Below are 10,000 nucleotides of genomic sequence, written 5' to 3'. Positions count from 1 at the left end.
AATACTAGACTATTTTCTTTCTCCAATAGGTGGAAAATTCATTCTTAGGTGTAATTTTGATACGAGAAAGTTGCCTGTCCATCTTCCAGTATTTTATGAAGAATGTCTTAATGCTTGATCGGCACTTAATGAATCTCCTATAATTAAGTACAGAGACGTCGTGCATCAAGTTATTTAGTACAATAAATACATAATTGTTCCAAAGATATCAACCTTCGAAAAAAATTTCTATTCTAAAGGAATAATCACAGTCGGTGACCTCCTGTCTGATGCGGGAGTGTTTTTAAGGGGTGCAAATGTGTTAAATGCAAATATTTCTCCATAAGAGCGTTTTAAATAAATGGGTATTGTCCATGCAATCCGTCGTGAATGGAGGCAGATCATTAGACAAAGAGGACAACATCTCCCGCCCTTACATATCGGTGACACAATTTATTTAGAGTTGGAAAACTCTCAGGTAGCCTTGTTAAAGGTCTCATCCAAATTGCTTTACTCTGCTTTTAAAAGCAGAAAACAAGCTCCTCCTACAGCTCAAAAGAAATTTCTGAAGAAGTTTCCCCAGCTTCAAATTGATTGGAGCAAAATATACTCTTCACCGTTTATGTATAGTTACAATTGAAACTAAAATTCGTGAATTCCAATATAAAATATTGAATAATATAGTCTTTACAAATGAAAAGATGTTTAGGTTAAAAATGATTGATTCGCCTTTATGTACATTTTGCAAATGAGAAATTGAATCCATTGAACATCTATTTTTCTACTGCAAAGTGACGAAGACGTTTTGGGAAGCTTTTTGTTCTTGGCTTAGTAATTGTAACATTAACATACAATCCTTCAAAATAATAGAAATTTTGTTTGGAATGTTGAATATAGGAAACGACTTTATTATATTAAATCATCTGATATTGACAGCTAAATTGTATATTTATAGATGTAAGTCAAATAGTGTACATCCGATTTTACGAGTTTATAAGGCCAAGATTAAAGCTGTATACCAAGTGGAGAAAAAGATAGCAAGTAGGCGGAACAAACTAACTAAACATACCAAGAAATTGGAAATGCTTTTGGCATATGCATATGTAGGCTTGTAGTGTGCTGGGTGTTCTCCATGTGTCCCTCTTATGACTTTTTATTATTATTCTTTGATAATAATGATGATGATGATAATTATTAGTGTTAGTTTTTTTTTTACTATTGTTGTTCAATTTATTGTAAGAGTGTTAATGTAGTAGTGTTACCTTGTAGTTGTTATTTACTGAGTTGTAATTAGTAGTCTATTTTGTTTTGATATTGTAATTAATAGTGTGATTTGTATTTTAGTAATTCATAATCGTTGTGTGTATTGTTTAGATATAACAAAATAAAAAAAAAAGTTTTAAATTAAAAAAAAACAAAAGATCAAGGGTATGGTACGTTTATCAAGCATTAAACTGTATTACATCAGATTTGTCTAAAAATCTTAATCCATTGCACAACGGTGGGGCATTTGATATACATAAAACTATTGGTAAATTACCAAGACCTAAAGCAGGTTTTACTTCAGGCAAATACAAATATATGGGTCCATATAATCCTTTACACGAACAATTAGAATATGATAAAAACACCGGTGAGGTTACAAAATGGCATGTACAACCTTATAACAAAGTAGATGAAATAGCTGCTCATAATGATATTTGTTATGAGATGGGTAAAAACAAAGGTGGTTGTGAACGACAAATGGTAAAATCATTAGATGAGATACCTTATCGGCAAATGCCAAAATGGGGACAAACAGCTCGATTTCTGATTAACACAAAACAAAAACTACGACTTGGTGTTAAAAAGCCAAAAAACGGAAAACGGACTTAGCCGGCGGAACTAATGACTAATGTTTTCATACAGATAAAAGTCGTTTTACTAACCTCTTTGCTTGGGTCTTCTTGTAAAGAGAGAGACCCTGGCTTCGTACGAGGTTGTCGCCTCGTTTTCAAACGAGTGCTAATGAACTGTGAGCAATCCCAATCCCAATCGCTCTTCGTTTTACCCAATATCACTGACTTGTTTTTAGTGGCTAAAGGAACGATTTGGCTGATAGAATGTTAAGTAGCAGTATAAATTGTCAACTTGGAGGCTCTATGCCTTGACAGTATTCACTATTCCGCTGGCTGAAAGTCAGCAGAAAAGGGTTTTCGTAACACGTCACAGTTTGTGCACGCACCGCAATGCAATTAGACTTCGAGTCTCAGTCCCACTTTCGCCGCTTACTGATTTAGTCGAGCGCAAAGATGAGAGGCAGGCACGAGAAAAAGTAGCCTCACAAAATCTGGATTCGAGGAGGAGCGACCATTTTTTCTCGTGCCTGTCTTTTCAATCCTCGCACTCGATTAACTAAGCGGCGAAAGAGGGACTGTTGCTCGTAGTCTACAAAACTGATGGTTGAGGCTATTCTGAACTTTCGCCCTTTTGGACATTAGATCCGGATTGACCATCCAGTTTACGTGAAACGCGAATGGCAAAAGTGACCATCTGACCATGATTTTCCCTCCATTTTCTACGTTTGCTGGCTGCCGTTTGCCATTTCTAGGTATTAGAGAGATTAAGCGTGGCGTTTATGTGGAACGGCAAACGCGAAACGGTGGGCTGTTGCTTGTCATAAAAGCATGAAAATTACGTCATTCTAACTCGCCTCTCTAACACGCAAGAAATGAGCTCTTATCAAACTAGTTTCTTCCATTTTTGGCAAAACGCAAATTTTAGTTCGCGGTTTGCCGTTTGCCGTAAAGGTGATTCTTAATCTCTCTATTCGTGTTTGCCGTAAACGTGAAATTTTCTTCTCGTTTTCCTTCTACATAATAAGTTGTTGGTGGAGAAAAAGTACCCAAAACCAAAAACTCACAAATAAACTACAAGTTCATCCATACAAGCCTGTTTCGTGGCCGCCCACCCATCAGGGAATTTAATGAAGATAAACTTTACCATCGCTTATATACAATATAATTTGTCTAATTTATGCAGCGCGAAATTGACAGTTTAGTTGTTGCGTAGCAGAGCTTTGTTTCTGTGGAAACAAGAAGTCACGAGTTCATTACGTTTGTTTAGTGTTGATAGTTCGGGTCGCTCTACTTCTCTGTATTGAGCACTGTTTTACGAAAATCAAGTTTCACACTAATATATATATAGCTGATCTTATGAAAACCGGGTCCTTCCCACGTATCTTAATTTGTCTTTAAATTACACTAGAATAGCTGGGACGGTTATATTTTGTCAGTAACTAGACTCTAACCTTTCCAGTGACAACATCTTTTAATTCAAGAAGTCAGTGTCATTGCCATTTGGCAACTTGTGACTTGGACCTGGAAATTTAAACTAAAAATGTATATGTGTGAGAAAAAGGCTAATATCATCAGCAATTAAGACTGAGTTCATGAGAAGACCAGGCAGGTGTGATACAAGCCATCAAACCGATTTCAATGAAACTTAGCCAAAATGAAGGATACAACAGAAAATCCTTGAAGACAGAGTGGGCTGGCTTTGGGACTTTTCTCAAGGTATTTAGACCACCCCCTAGTTTTGGGGCCAAAATCCTAAAAATATAACCAAAATTAGCATAAAAATCAGAAAGACCTCCTGACCACACAATACAATCAATTTTATTATCATTTTCCCTGAACGAAGACTGGTCCTTCAGTAGTTTACCAAAGCAGTTTCAAGTTATTCAGACTGACAGGTGTCAATCAACAGCTGTCAACACCCACCCATGTCACGAAAGATTTTCCTAAGATGAAATTTAGGACATCTTTTGATCCAAATATAGTAAAAGTTCAAGCTTCTTTCGGAAACCAACTTATATTGCGAGTATCATCCATCCTTGCTCCGACAAAAGCGAGAATAAAATTTTTGGCATCTGTTCTTGTGTGGTGTCAACAGCCGTTGAACGAACACGAACAGCGACCATGTCTAAGAGAAAGAGATCGACAAATAAAAGAAAATAACCCTTTACAGGATTAGTTCCTAAACAGTACTTAAGTTGTCTATTTATTTTATTTACGGCAAATAAAGGTAATTGAAGGCAACGATAACTGAAATATATCTCATACGAAATTGCAATAACGCTTAAAATATCCGATGTCACAACATGAATACCGAATAAAAAACTGTCATAACTAATTTGTCAATCAAAAAGTTGCTTGTACGAATTTTCCTGGTCACTATCATCTTGTTTGGGTTGTTTTCAAAACCGTGCATGCTGAACAGCTATAGTCAATGATAAACACTGTGGTTTAATTAAATTTGTTTTTGTGTGGTGTAGGGACATGTAATCCACTCTCTACTTTTACAGTTTCAAATTATTCAGATTGACAGGTGTCAATCAACAGCTGTCAACACCCACCCATGTCACGAAAGATTTTCCTAAGATGAAATTTAGGCCATCTTTTGATCCAAATATAGTAGAAGTTCAAGCTTCCTTCCGAAACCAACTTACATTGCGAGTATCATCCATCCTTGCTCCGACAAGAGCGAGAATAAAATTTTGGCATCTGTTTTTTTATGGTGTCAACAGCCGTTGAACGAACACGAACAGCGACCATGTCTAAGAGAAAGAGATCGACAAATAAAAGAAAATAACCCTTTACAGGATTAGTTCCTAAACGTAATTTTAAGGTTAACAATACATAAGTTGTCTATTTATTTTATTTACGGCAAATAAAGGTAATTGAAGGCAACGATAACTGAAATATATCTCATACGAAATTGCAATAACGCTTAAAATATCCGATGTCACAACATGAATACCGAATAAAAAACTGTCATAACTAATTTGTCAATCAAAAAGTTGCTTGTACGAATTTTCCTGGTCACTATCATCTTGTTTGGGTTGTTTTCAAAACCGTGCATGCTGAACAGCTATAGTCAATGATAAACACTGTGGTTTAATTAAATTTGTTTTTGTGTGGTGTAGGGACATGTAATCCACTCTCTACTTTGCTCTCCGCCAAAGAATAAACATCACTCCTTTTTCGCATTCGGTGCTGAAATTATAATTTGCCTCGGTGAATAGATTCCCGAGCTAAACAGAAATGATTAATAAATGATATTGCAATCTCGCACAAGTAACAACCCTCGCAGGCATGAAGTTCGAGAGTACAGCTAAATGCCAGCCCAAGGTGTCGGTCAGCGGTAGTTATGAATGTGACGCAACAAAAGCTAATTTCTGAACCGTTCAACAAAAAGGCTAAGAAAGTGAAATGTTGTGAACGTTCAAGTCTGTGCGGTACATAATTTTTTTAGCTATTGGCCGAAGCATCACACGCAACTTTTAACGGCTCTTTATCCTTGTGTACCAATATTTTACACAAATATACCTGCCGAAAATCAACAAGTACAATTGGAATTCACTTTGCCATGAAAACGATTTCTTTTTTTTTTTTTTTTTCATGAATTGGAATAAATTTTGTACGTTTGGAAACGTACGTGGCTGAACTTTCTGGTTGAAGAGTAATAGCACGCAGTCTAGTAGCTACCCGTCTACCCAGCGATGCAACGAAAAAAAAGAAGTGGCACAGAATGGTTTCCAAATAACTGTTGAGAGTAGTAACGAAATTGCGAATTCTACGCTATTGCTCGTGACTGGCTTACAAACCTAAAGCCACTTTATAAACCAATGAAAAGCAAAAGCAATACTAGCAAATTTTATGCGCACATTTTCTCGCGCTTTCAGCGAGTTGTATGTAATGATTTCTGATTGATTTATCGCACTGAATGCATCAGCTTGAATTCAAAAATGAAAGAAATGGTACTTTCCTGAGTTTATGTTGGACATGGTCGCTGTGCATGTTCTTGCAACGCCTGTTGACGCCATAAAAGAACAGATGCCAAAATTTTTATTCTTGCTCTTGTCAGAGCAAGGATGGATGATAATCATAATATAAATAGATTTCCGAAAGATGCTTTGAATTTTACTAAATTTGAATCAGAAGTTGACTTAAATTCCATGTAAGCAAAATCTTTCCTCACTCGGGTGGGTATTGAAAACTCTTGTTTTGCACCTGTCAATCTGTATGATTTGAAACCACTGTGGTAGGCTACTGAAGGACCAGTGTACCTTCAGGAAAAATGACAATAAAATTGTTTGTATTCTGTGGTCAGGAACCTTTTTTGATTTCGATGCTAATTTTGGTTCAATTTTGAGAATTTTGGCCCCAAAACCAGGGGGGTGGTCTAAATACCTTGAGAAAAATCCCAGAGCCAACCCACTCGGTCTTTCAGGGTTGCTTGGAGTATCCTTCATTTTGGCCAAGTTTCATTGAAAATGGCTTGTATCACACCTGCCTGGTCCTCTCGTGAACTCAGTCTTAAGCGTTCTCACACATGTGTTTCTCTCTCTCTCTCGGTTTCGACCCTGCATTGTCGTTTTCTGCCCTGTTTGTTCTCTTATCCTTTCGTTTATTCTGCCCACCCACCCTCCCTGTTTCACCACTACACTTGTCTTTGAGTATTATCAATCTTTTGATGCTGCCTGGTTGTTATTGTTGTTGTTTTCGGCGGTAGAGAGACTAACATCGACCGTGCGAGATGCTTCAGGTGCTCCAAATTTGGCCACTGGGCAAGAGATTGTGCCACCTTATGAACAAGCCAAGGAAATGTCTACCGGGGAACCGGTTTTGGCCCAGGACGCTCCTATAGTATCCACAAGGAAGGTCGCGGAGTCCAAGTGTAGCCCGGTGCCAAGCAGTGAGGTCTTTGACGAGGAGATAAATGAGATTGCACAACAAGTACATTGTGAAAATAAAGTGTTCGACTTCGAGTTGAGTAATCTCTCGCCGAGTGCTAATGAAACCTAAAACTTTGGAAACGAATTGGAGCCCCGGGTCTTATTCTTAACGTTATAGAAAGGGGATACTTGTTACTGTTATTTTTTAGTTTGCCTGAGCCAGCGGCGTTCACGAACAACAGGTCTTCGCTAACCCATGCTGATTTTGTGGAGGAAGCGATACTAGAGTGGGGTCAGTCGTGTTGTTGAAACAACCGTTCCTCCGTTGGTTGTTAACCCGTTGTCTGTGTCGGTGCAAGACAGTGGCAAAAAAATCTATTTCTTGATTTGCGTTACGTAAGGCCCGGTTCAGACGCCGCTCCACTCATGTGCCGAACATAACTGAGGAATTAAGTCAGGCAAAAGAGCGGCGTCTGAATCAGTTTGGTATACGACAGTCTTAATTTGGTGCGGCAAAAACGTCAAGTTCAGCAGGGTTTGTCGCATTATTCGACATTGGAGCGGTAGGTGATTCATACGGCGTTTTCCTCATGTACCGAACCAAATACATACATTATGATTTTTTATAAATCTTCTTATAAGTCTCTCCGAGAACTTGTTACGCATGCTTGTAAGTTTTACGAGGAAGAAACTGAGGTGACAAAAGACCTAGAGAGTGTAAAATGTGCAAAAGATTGACCAAATTTTGCTATTTAATATTTTTTTCTTTAATTTTAAAACTAAACTAGTAAGCAGCACTCTGCAGAATGTTTCTGTAAAACTTGCTTCAGTTCCCCGACGCGTTTTTTCTAGCTAACGTAGACACTTCTTCAGGGAGTTTTACAATAATGCATAAACGCCTGTAAATAAGCTATGCCAGATGGCAAAGATGACGGCCACAAACAGGTTTGATTGGATTTTCGAAAGGGAACATGCGCAGCGGTGAAATGTTAGGGCAAGGCGAGAGAAACAATGTTTTGGGGCCTCTGTTTTAGCTAAAACCGTGCCAATCTCATTGTTTGACTTATGTAAGAAATTGTCATATTATCTCAGTAAGTAATTAATACATTTGAGCTTAGATGTAGTAAGTGCAGGTCCACATCAGGACTTTAGTCTTGCCTATTTTGTAACTTGCTCAAATAAACTATGTATGTATGTATGTATGTATGCATGAGTTAGCGACGCTAGTCGAACGCTTGGGCGATCGCGCCAATGAGACGTGACACTGGTCAAACGCAGGGAAACCGCGTCCGTACGAAATGACACTGGTCATGACGTGTGACGGCTGCATCAAAGGGGAATGAACTAATGCGATTCTTGCGCATTTTACAGGCGAATCGGGAATTAGAGTTAGGACAGCCGTTTTTGACTTATTTTTCAGTATTTGCGAAGGAGTTTTATTTGAAATTGAGTCGGTACAACTTTCTGACTATTTTCTAACGCGCGTTTTTCTTTAGTTCGATGTGCGTAAGATTATTGATCCCAGTTTTCCCCGTGAGCTAGGTTTATCGTTAGTGTTAATATCGTTCCGGCGATCATATTTTAATGTAGCCGGCTCGATAGAAATGATTAAAATTATTGTTATTAAATTATTTTTAGGCCTGATTGCAATGCCTTGTTTAGTCGTTTGCTCAGTTCCGGGGTGAATTCTACCATGAAAAAGTACATTAACGAAATTAGAAAGTTTTTTCTCTTGTCTAAGGATAACCAAACTCCCCTACGGATTCCTTTTTCTTCCCCTGTAGTTTCCATTTATTTGTTTAACTTAGATCAACAGCTCAGAACCCCGGCCTCAATGGTGTTGACGCATACTGCTATGAAAGGCTACACTCGTAAGTGGCTGAGGACAGTCCCCCCAATCCATTGGATAAGGCTTGTTGCAAGAGAATTATTGAGTGCGCCAAGAGGATGAGGAGCCGTCCAGTTAACAAAAAGAAGCCTGTAGATTCTGACGTAATTAAGAACATTATGCAAGGATTTGGTAGGGAGGAGGCGTCATTGAAAGATGTGCGTATTGCAGCAATAAGCACTCTAGGCTTTGCAGGATTTTATCGTTTTAATGATTCAGCCCAATCGCCTAACTTTTTACTATGATTTTGTTAAAATATTTGTGCCTAAAAGTAAGACGGATGTGTATAGAGAGGGGAATTGTGTTTATACGCTAAGTTAAGGGGTAATTATTGTCCGGTGTCTATCCCACGTAGATATATCCCAGCGACTAATTTCGATCTATTGAGCCAGTTGCCATTGTTTAGGCCGTGAACGAAGAAGAAGTCAGGTTATATTCTTAGGAATGTCAGGTTATCCTATTCTCGTTGTAGGGAAGTATTTAACGCTGCTTTAAAGGAATTGGGCTATCACCCAAAGGATTACGGCCTGCACAGCTTGCGAGCTGGAGGTGCTACATCGTTGTCTCGGCAGGCACTTCTACTGTTTCGGAGTAGCGCTGGAAAAGTGACGTCGCGAAAGACATGTATGTATTGGAACCTGAGCGTAATCGATTGAGAGTAACAAAATGTTTAGGCATTTAGCCACTTAGTTTATCTTGTAGACCTCATGCTTGTTATTGCTTGAACTGAGATGATCTGTTTGGAGGTTACACATTCAATAAAGTGCTAGGGTCCGCATGCGATCCACCCATATCCTTGCTTATACCTGTTTGCAGATATTTGAGGGGTAAATAATGTACGTTCGTTTGAACGTAGTGGATTAGAACAACAAGGGGGAGCTGTGCTTTAATCGAAAAAAAAAAAAAAAACAGAAAAGGATCGTCCTGGTTTGCTGTCGATTTTTATCTACTATGTCCACTTAGACCACCCAACCAAATTATCAAGACCTTCTCTTATCAAGTTACTTAACCTTTTGACTCCCAGGAGTGATCGGTACGTAAACTCTCCTCACAATTTCAATGACATGTCAGTCAGACAGGTATTAAGAATTAAGAATGTGATCAGATTAAGAGGCGTTATCTTGATATAACACCAAATTCTCATGCGTATGACTACCGAATAAATAAAGCTCCTTAACCCCGCATCTATTTATCCCTTTCATTCGCACTGGTTCGAAACGTTCATTCTCCTTACTAGTAGCAATATACGAACTTCGTAACACTGGTGTTATACCCATTGAGCTACAAGAACTCCTGGAGAGCTGAGCGGGTTAATAGCTAATGAGTACTTCTGGCAGCTCAAGGAGTGGAGCATCCGGCCAGTATTAGGAAGGTGTCAGGTTCGAATCCTGTGTAGGACTCTAATTTTCAGTAGT

At 38.5% G+C, this 10,000-nt stretch overlaps 1 protein-coding gene across 1 annotated transcript in view; it reads left to right on the top strand.

Annotated features, from left to right (window-relative positions):
* Positions 1 to 10,000, top strand: part of LOC138028521 (semaphorin-5A-like) — a 530,961-nt gene that overhangs the window by 244,936 nt on the left and 276,025 nt on the right. The window lies entirely within an intron of this gene.

This window comes from Montipora capricornis, chromosome 1 (assembly GCF_036669925.1).
Source record: "Montipora capricornis isolate CH-2021 chromosome 1, ASM3666992v2, whole genome shotgun sequence".
In the NCBI taxonomy this organism is placed as follows: Eukaryota; Metazoa; Cnidaria; class Anthozoa; order Scleractinia; family Acroporidae; genus Montipora; species Montipora capricornis.
Note: the sequence above shows the minus strand (reverse complement) of the source record. Positions and strands in the feature narration are given on the sequence as shown.